Raw genomic sequence first — 8,764 nt, 5'->3', positions numbered from 1 at the left:
GTATAGGGGGAGCACAGTCTTCGTTCCATTTCAGTAATAGTAGCAGTCAAGACAGGCCCCAGTAACAATTCCGAAGCAGCAGTATAGCGGGAGCACAGAGCCTTGCCTGGGGAGCGGTGACACATTCTTGCTGGGGAGCCATAAAGCTGTCAAAGGCCTTGGAGAGTGTTCCCCTGCCTGCGCTGTACATGCTGCCTGATCTCCGCGCCTCCCCTGCTACCTGGCCCTCGGAACTGCGCCTTCTGCCACTAGCGCTGTCGGATGGGAATTTTACCATCAGTTTGTCCATCAGGGTCCTGTGGTATAGCATCACTCTCGAACCCCTTTCCTCTTCGGGTATGAGAGTGGAAAGGTTCTCCTTATACCGTGGGTCGAGCAGTGTGTACACCCAGTAATCGGTAGTGGCCAGAATGCGTGTAACGCGAGGATCACTAGAAAGGCATCCTAACATGAAGTCAGCCATGTGTGCCAGGGTACCTGTACGCAACACATGGCTGTCCTCACTAGGAAGATCACTTTCAGGATCCTCCTCCTCCTCCTCCTCCTCAGGCCATACACGCTGAAAGGATGACAGGCAAGCAGCATGGATACCCTCAGCAGTGGGCCAAGCTGTCTCTTTCCCCTCCTCCTCATGCTCCTCCCCCTCCCCCTCCTCCTCCTCAATGCGCTGAGATATAGACATGAGGGTGCTCTGACTATCCAGCGACATACTGTCTTCCCCCGCCTCCGTTTTCGAGCGCAAAGCATCTGCCTTTATGCTTTGCAGGGAACTTCTCAAGAGGCATAGCAGAGGAATGGTGACGCTAATGATTACAGCATCGACGCTCACCATCTGGGTAGACTCCTCAAAGTTTCCAAGGACCTGGCAGATGTCTGCCAACCAGGCCCACTCTTCTGTAAAGAATTGAGGAGGCTGACTCCCACTACGCCGCCCATGTTGGAGTTGGTATTCCACAATAGCTCTACGCTGCTCATAGAGCCTGGCCAACATGTGGAGCGTAGAGTTCCACCGTGTGGGCACGCCGCACAGCAGTAGGTGCACTGGCAGATTAAACCGATGTTGCAGGGTCCGCAGGGTGGCAGCGTCCGTGTTGGACTTGCGGAAATGTGTGCTGACCCGGCGCACCTTTCCGAGCAGGTCTGACAAGCGTGGGTAGCTTTTCAGAAACCGCTGAACCACCAAATTAAAGACGTGGGCCAGGCATGGCACGTGCGTGAGGCTGCCGAGCTGCAGAGCCGCCACCAGGTTACGGCCGTTGTCACACACGACCATGCCCGGTTGGAGGCTCAGCGGCGAAAGCCAGCGATCGGTCTGCTCTGTCAGACCCTGCAGCAGTTCGTGGGCCATGTGCCTCTTCTCTCCTAAGCGAAGTAGTTTCAGCACGGCCTGCTGACGCTTGGCCACCGCTGTGCTGCCACGCCGCGCGACACCGACTGCTGGCGACGTGCTGCTGCTGACACATCTTGATTGTGAGACAGAAGTTGTGTAGGAGGAGGAGGAGGAGGGTGGTTTAGTGGAGGAAGCATACACCGCCGCAGATACCAGCACCGAGCTGGAGCCCGCAATTCTGGGGGTGGGTAGGACGTGAGCGGTTCCAGGCTCTGACTCGGTCCCAGCCTCCACTAAATTCACCCAATGTGCCGTCAGGGAGATATAGTGGCCCTGCCCGCCTGTGCTTGTCCACGTGTCCGTTGCTAAGTGGACCTTGGCAGTAACCGCGTTGGTGAGGGCGCGTACAATGTTGCGGGAGACGTGGTCGTGCAGGGCTGGGACGGCACATCGGGAAAAGTAGTGGCGACTGGGAACCGAGTAGCGCGGGGCCGCCGCCGCCATCATGTTTTTGAAAGCCTCCATTTCCACAAGCCTATACGACATTGCTGGATGGGGCCGAGGACAGCGGAGGTGAGGGTGTGGGTGCAGGCCAGGAGACGGTCGTGTCTGTGTCCTGAGAGGGGGGTTGGATCTCAGTGGCAGGTTGGGGCACAGGGGGAGAGGCAGTGGTGCAAACTGGAGGCAGTGAACGGCCTTCGTCCCACCTTGTGGGGTGCTTGGCCATCATATGCCTGCGCATGCTGGTGGTGGTGGCTCCCCGGCTGATCTTGGCGCGACAAACCTTGCACACCACAGTTCGTCGGTCCTCTGCAGTCTCAGTGAAAAACTGCCACATCTTTGAGCACCTCGGCCTCTGCAGGGTGGCATGGCACGAGGGGGCGCTTTGGGAAACAGTTGGTGGATTATTCGGTCTGACCCTGCCTCTACCCCTGGCCACCGCACTGCCTCTTCCAACCTGCCCTGCTGCTGCACTTGCCTCCCACTCTGAAGACCTGTCCTCAGTAGGCTTAGCAAACCAGGTGGAGTCAGTCACCTCATCGTCTAGCTGCTCTTCCTCCGAATCCTCTGTGCGCTCCTCCCTCGGACTTACTGCCCTTCCTACTACCTCGCTGATAGACAACACTGATAGATTGCTGGATGCACTTTCTGCCATCCACGACAGGACCTGCTCACACTGCTTAGTTTCTAATAAAGGTCTACCGCGTGGACCCATTAATTGTGAGATGAATCTGGGGACCCCAGAAACTTGCCTCTCTCCTAATCCCACAGCAGTCGGCTGCGATACACCTGGACCAGGAGCTCGGCCTGTGCCCACACCCTGACTTGGGCCTCCGCGTCCTTGTCCCCGTCCACGTCCTCTAGGCCTACCCCTACCCCTCAGCATGGTGTATTACGAGTAGAGCAGAAACAGAACACTGTAATTAAATGTGCCGCTTATTGGCCTGTGGTTGGAGGATAACTTCGCTTACGGAACGCACAGCAGAGCCAGGAAACAATTATGTGCAAGCCTGTAGTGAGACCTAGGTGCATATGACTGAGCTACTGGAATTCACAGGGCAGAACCAGTCAAGTGGCCAAAGGCCAGTGGTAGGCCTTAAGTATTTTGCTTCAATTTTTTTAAATGGTGAGGTGAAAAACCAGACAGACCAGGCCGTATATTATGTATACTGTTTCCCTCTGGCGGGATGACGGCGGTCATGTAACGGGCACAGCAGAGCCAGGAAACAATTATGCGCAAGCCTGCTGTAACGCTTAGCTGGGTAATAATGAGCGACTACTACCCCCAGCAGACACGCAGTAAACTGAAGACGGTCACAGGCAGCCCAAGTATAGTATTTTTCCCCAATTTTTTTGAAAAAGCCCACTGCCTATATAGCCAGTATACCTCTTTCCCTGCCTCACCAGTACTGCCCCTATACTCTGTAAAATGACTGCTCACTGAGGACGCTATGGTCTGCACGCCCGATATACAAAAAAAAAAAATGTGCAACACTGCTAAAAGCAGCCTCAGCAGTACTGCACTTGGTCAGATGTGGCCCTAAGAAGGACCGTTGGGGTTCTTGAAGACTAAAATAACTCCTAACACTCTCCCTATAGCAGCTCCGGCACCAGCAGCACTGTCCCTGATCTCTGTCACCATGCATCTGTGGCGAGCCGCGGGAGGGGCCGATTTAAATACTCGGGTGTCATCTGATCTCCCCAGCCACTCACTGCAGGGGGGTGGTATAGGGCTGGAATGTCACAGGAGAAGTTTCTCAGGGAAGGAAATGTAATGGAGTCGAGCACCGCGTGGTGCTCGTCTCGAGTAACGAGCATCTCGAACACCCTAATACTCGAACAAGCATCAAGCTCGGACGAGTGCGCTCGCTCATCTCTAATATTAACGATAGATTAAAAAAACAAACAAACAAAAAAAAAAACTTTAAAGCAGTTATGCGACCGCTCCATTCATTTCAATGGGGCTGACATAAATATGGGGTACAGGAATACCCTTTTAAGATCTGCGAAGATGTAATAAGTTGAAGGGACTTCTTTAAGGGCTCCCACACACTTGCATTTTTTAAACGCTGCGTTTTTTGTTAACGCGATTGTCAATGGGACTTTCTAATGTTAAATACGCAACGCAGTGCACCAAAAACACAAGTTGCGTTTTTAACATTAGAAAGTCCCATTGACAATCACGTTAACAAAAAACCCAGCGTTAAAAAAATGCAAGTGTGTGGGAGCCCTAAGTTTTATCTTGATGTCACTGAGTTGTGTTCTGCCGGAAGTGAAAAGTAGACTTTCAGGTTATAGATCAGGTTCGGACACTTTCCTGACTGTTCTCTTTTGTTCATAGTAAACCGATTAGTAGGGGAGTGTTCTGTTTGTGGTTTTCGTTATTGTGATGGGGCATTACCTCGCAAGGCTTTGTGTTTCTTCAGCGCCTTCTGCGGTATTGATGATTCAGCTGCTTGATTGACAATCCATAGTGGTGGATCAGGTTTAGACTAGGGTAATCACTGAAGAAGAATTAATTAAAAAACTAACTTTATTAATGAAGATTAAAATCATATTGGACAGAACAAAACATATATCTTTAGTTGAGGTATTAGGGAAAACCCTTCACTTCTCTGATCCCAAGTAGGTCTCTTAACAATGACCCCACTAGTAGATATTAGGTGTCTCAGTTCTCATGTACAAGTTTACAGAGTACATGGGATGACAGCCTTCCTTCATTAATGTGGTATGGTCATTGAATTGAGTGGGGTTTAGCCCTCCTCCTGCTGATACACAAATTACGGGGTTACCCTCCTGTTGGGTCCCCAGATCAGACAGAAGAAGAGGTGTTATACGTGTTGCTTAGATACAAAGCTGTGCTCTGTAGACTCAGTTAAAAACCTCCTTAGGATATAAAAGAAGGAGGATTAGGTTGTGAGCACAGTGTTATTAAAGGGGTTGTCCCGCGAAACCAAGTGGGGTTATGCACTTCTGTATGGCCATATTAATGCACTTTGTAATGTACATTGTGCATTAATTATGAGCCATACAGAAGTTATTCACTTACCTGTTCCGTTGCTGGCGTCCTCGTCTCCATGGTGCCGTCTAATCGTCAGCGTCTAATCACCCGATTAGACGCGCTTGCGCAGTCCGGTCTTCTCCCTTCTGAATGGGGCCGCTCGTGCCGGAGAGCTGCTCCTCGTAGCTCCGCCCCGTCACGTGTGCCGATTCCAGCCAATCAGGAGGCTGGAATCGGCAATGGACCGCACAGTAGACCTGCGGTCCACCGAGGGTAAAGATCCCGGCGGCCATCTTAGCAAGGTAAGTAAGAAGTCACCGGAGTGCGGGGATTCGGGTAAGTACTACCCGGTTTTTTTTTTTATCCCTGCATCGGGTTTGTCTCATGCCGAACGGGGGGGCTATTGAAAAAAAATAAACCCATTTCGGCGCAGGACAACCCCTTTAATGCTTCTTTAATATCCCTTTATTCAAGTATGGTAAACAGCGGTTATCCACCACTGGAGAAGAGGAAGGGGTTAAGTGTCAAAAGAGGACCAACTAAAAGAGCCAATGACTGGTATTAATCAAGGTGGGGTGACTGATATCCTCCACTTAAAGTACCAGTATAGGTGTATGATGTGAGGCCCATTTAAGATTTAGAAGGTCCAGTTAGCAAAGGGTTAAATAGTGCCATGAAAGAGTGGCTAGGAGAGACCATCGATAAATACAAAGAAGGAGCTGTTTTTTTCTCCCCTAGTTAAATGTCCTCTTCCTTAGATTAAAGGGGTTGTCCCCTAGGTGTCTATGACAACACAGCTTACTATCAAATCCTGAAAGAAAGCTGAAAAGAACCTTGCAGGTTCATAGGGACGACACTGTATGTGTAAACCTGCAGTCTTGCTATGGCACAACTTAATCTTCTTGCAGTCAAAAACTGCAGCATTTCTGGACATGTTGGGATTTTGTTTCTGCCAGACTTCACGCCTTTATTTTTTAGGCTGGAAATGCCTAAAAGTAACAGTAACAATAGTATCAGGGAAGGGTTGGATACAATTGATATTTCTTAAGGAAAAGTTAACAGTTGCAACTTGATAAGGAAATTATCCATCACAGTTCCTAGAAATAAAAGGTGTGACCTTTAATAAACATGCAAACAGGTTTATTTTCAGTTACAGCACGCAAGCAGGTTACAGCCACAACTGGCAGCTTTGTTGCAGTAATTGCTGCAACTGAAAATCCTTCCTATGGATCTTTCATGTTACCTGCAGATCGGTAGTAAAATCCCCAACTGCAGATTTCCCAGCCATTGACTTTTTTTTCTTTTTTTGGAGTCTGAAGAATGTGTAGTGGCAAATCCGCAAAAAAAAGAAAAAAAACATCTGCATTATTTGGTGCATAATTGCACTTACCTTTGGATTTTGGGGATTTGCTTTAGAAAAGGTCGTGTGCATTTACCCTACGGGCCCCTTTCATATAGGTGGAATTTTCCGCATTCCGCACCTCAAGTAGTGGTAAATTCCACACCAAAATCCACAAGGATTTGGATGCAAAATTAAAATGCCCTAAATTGACCTGCAATTCTGCACAAAAATCTGCAGTTATCCATTCGGATTTTAATGCAGAACTCCATAGTGGCAAATTCCACTGTATCCTAGTGGAAATATTCTGCCTGACTGAAAGGGCCCCAAAGGACCTTTCACACGGGCCAGAATTAGCCCACAGGATGCACCACAAGCTGCGGTAGTTTCTATACCAAAATCTACACGCTACCTGTGGATTTTGATGCGCAACTGAAAATGGCTTAAAACCTGCCTGCAATTATGCAGATTGGCGTTTAGAATTCCACAGCTGCGGAATTGGGAGCTAATGTTGGCCCATCTGAACACTCCCTAGGGGTCCTTTTACATGGATGGAATCGGAGGTGTAACTTGAAGGTTTTTGGACCCCAATGCAAAACCTGTAACGGAGCCCCAACTATAATGCTTTATTCATAGCACTGGGCTCCCTATAAGGAGAGGAGAGGCCTTATGGGCCCCCTAAGGCTCCTGGGCCCAGGTGCAACCGCATCCCCTGCATACCCTATAGTTCCACAGTGCACCATTAGTACTTGTCCTAATATATAGGGGAGCCAGACATGGCTACACAGTGCGCCCTTAGTACTTGTCCTAATATATAGGGAAGCCAGACATGGCTACACAGTGCGCCCTTAGTACTTCTCCTAATATATAGGGGACGCAGACATGGCTACACAGTGGGCCCTTAGTACTTGTCCTAATATATAGGGGACGCAGACATGGCTACACAGTGGGCCCTTAGTACTTGTCGTAATATATAGGGGACGCAGACAGGGCTACACAGTGCGCCCTTAGTACTTGTCCTAATATATAGGGGATGCAGACATGGCTACACAGTGCGCCCTTAGGCTGCATTCAGACGAACGTATATCGGCTTGGTTTTCACGCCGAGCCGATATACGTTGTCCTCGTGTGCGGGGGGGGGGGGGGAGGCTGGAAGAGCCAGGAGCAGGAAATGAGCTCCCGCCCCCTCTCCACCTCCTCTCCGCCCTTCTGCACTATTTGCAATGGGGAGAGACGGAGCAGGGGCGGGGATAATTCTCAGAACTTAGCCCCGCCCCACTTCTCCCCATTGCAAATAGTGGAGAGGAGGCGGGAGCTCAGTTCCTGCTCCTGGCTCTTCCATTCCCCCCCCCCCCTCACACGAGGACAATGTATATCGGCTCGGCATGAAAACTGAGCCGATATACGTTCGTCTGAATGCAGCCTTAGTAATATAGTATGTTAGGCTGAATGAAGACAATGTCCATCTGGTTCAGCCTGTTTCAACCTCCTTGTTGATCCAGAGGAAGGCAAAAAACCCCAAGAGGAAGAAGCCAATTAGCCCCACCAGGGGAAAAATTCCTAGAGACTCCATAATGGCAGTCAGAATAACCCCTGGATCAACCTCTGATAGTTCCTATGTGACGGTAAGACCCGGATTAACAACCCGCTGGTCACCTAATGTCTATATCCTGTAATATCGTAGCGCTCTAGAAAGACATCTAGTGTGAGGCCTGACAAGTGCCTTATATAATGGAAGAATAAAGTTTTTGTTCCTCGCCCCTATGCCACTTTTAATGCACCCCAAGACCTTATTAGCTTTTGCAGCAGCTGACTGGCATAGATTGCTCCAGTTTAGTCTACAGTCCACTAGTACCCCCGGGTCTTTTTCCATATCCCTTTTCCCTAGCAGTACCCCATTTAGTGTATATTGGTGACATCTGTTTCTCCTGCCTTTGTGTATAACCTTACATTTATCAATATTGAACTTCATTTGCCATTTTTCTGCCCAAGCCCCCAGCTTGTCTAGGTTTTTTTGCAGCCGCACATTGTCCTCCATTGTATTAATTGTCTTGAGTTATTTTGTATCATCTGCACATATTGATATTTTACTGTGCAGTCCCTCTATCAGGTTGTTGATAAATATATTGAACAGAATGGGGCCTAATACTGAGCCCTGTGGCACCCCACTAGCAACAGTGACCCAATCAGAGTATGAACCGTTTATTACAACCCTCTGCTTTCTATCATTGAGCCAATTCTTTACCCATATACACACGTTTTCACCCAGTCCGAGCTGCCTCATTTTATATATCAGCCTATTATGCGGCACGGTGTCAAATGCTTTAGAGACGTCCAGATATAGGAGATCAATAGATTCTCCCAGGTCCAGCCTAGAACTTACTTCATTGTAGAAGCTGATCAGATTGGTCTGACATGATCGACCCTTCATGAACCCATGCTGGTGAGGAGTGAGGGCGCGGTCACACGAGCGTAGGCGTATTTACGTTCGCACGTGCGCAGTGTTTAATCGCCGGAAAGAACATTTTTTGGCGATCATGACCAGAGCTAGAAAGCGTAATTTGGTTTGTTCCTACTTTGCAAACTATCTTTT

The sequence above is a fragment of the Eleutherodactylus coqui genome, chromosome 6, assembly GCF_035609145.1.
Source record: "Eleutherodactylus coqui strain aEleCoq1 chromosome 6, aEleCoq1.hap1, whole genome shotgun sequence".
Taxonomy (NCBI): domain Eukaryota; kingdom Metazoa; phylum Chordata; class Amphibia; order Anura; family Eleutherodactylidae; genus Eleutherodactylus; species Eleutherodactylus coqui.
This window is presented reverse-complemented; position numbering follows the sequence as displayed.